Source organism: Neofelis nebulosa, chromosome 8 (assembly GCF_028018385.1).
Source record: "Neofelis nebulosa isolate mNeoNeb1 chromosome 8, mNeoNeb1.pri, whole genome shotgun sequence".
Classification (NCBI taxonomy): Eukaryota; Metazoa; Chordata; class Mammalia; order Carnivora; family Felidae; genus Neofelis; species Neofelis nebulosa.
In genome coordinates, this window is record NC_080789.1 from 100,122,720 (window position 1) to 100,123,790 (window position 1,071).

The window sequence follows — 1,071 nt, forward strand, 5'->3', positions numbered from 1 at the left end:
ATCATTTATTGGTGCTATAAATAGTTTATAAATATTTAGAGAAATACACTCAAACTGTCCACATGTGGCCAGTGAGAGCCAGTTCAACCTTCATACTCTCTCCTTTTGACATGTGGCCATCACTCTTTGAGTATTTCCTTTTTCCTTACTTTCTGGTACCACTAGATATCCCAGGCTCATCTTGTAACCTATAATTTATGGAATTACAGAAAGTAAATCCGTCCATGGTAATTCTTGTTTCAGTACTTTGTTTTCCTGCTGGTGCAGTTAGAAAGCTAGATCACAGGGGCGCCTGGGTGGCTCAGTCGGTTGAGCGGCCGACTTCGGCTCAGGTCACGATCTCGCGGTCCGTGAGCTTGAGCCCCGTGTTGGGCTCTGTGCTGACAGCTCGGAGCCTGGAGCCTGTTTCGGATTCTGTGTCTCCCTCTCTCTGACCCTCCCCCGCTCATGCCCTGTCTCTCTCTGTCTCAAAAAATAAATAAATGTTAAAAAAAAATAATAATTAAAAAAAAAAAAAAAAAGAAAGAAAGCTAGATCACAATGGGATATGCCAAAGGGAATTTATCAGCTACCGGTACCTTTTTTTTTTTTTTAATATGGAACACTCTACAAATTTGCATATCATCCTTGAGCAGGGGCCACGCTAATCTTCTCTGTATCTTCCCAATTTTAGTGTATGCGCTGCTGAAGCAGGCACAGTACTTTTTACCTTTCCAGAAGATAATTTTAGTCAGTGTCACTCGGCTTTTTCCTATTTTGCTTCCTAACTTAATTCCCTAATTAGTTCTTTTTAATTTTTTTTTCACATTTATTTATTTTTGAGAGACAGAGAGACAGAGCACGAGCAGGGGAGGGGCAGAGAAAGAGGGGGACACAGAATCTGAAGCAGGCTCCAGGCTCCGAGCTGTCAGCCCAGAGCCTGACGCGGGGCTCAAATCTGTGAACCTGTGAGATCATGACCTGAACTGAAGTCGGACCTGTGCTGGAGCCGGACGCTTAACTGACTGAGCCACCTAGGTGCCCCATTCCCTAATTAGTTCTTAATCATTTCTAGCATCTAGGTCATTTTTT

At 43.2% G+C, this 1,071-nt stretch overlaps 1 non-coding gene across 1 annotated transcript; it reads right to left on the bottom strand.

The window, feature by feature from the left end:
• Positions 1-590: 590 nt before the first annotated feature.
• Positions 591-695, bottom strand: LOC131484143 (U6 spliceosomal RNA). Its single transcript, XR_009248054.1, has one exon. It is a non-coding gene; the product is annotated as a U6 spliceosomal RNA (small nuclear RNA).
• Between the last annotated feature and the right edge of the window lie 376 nt (positions 696-1,071).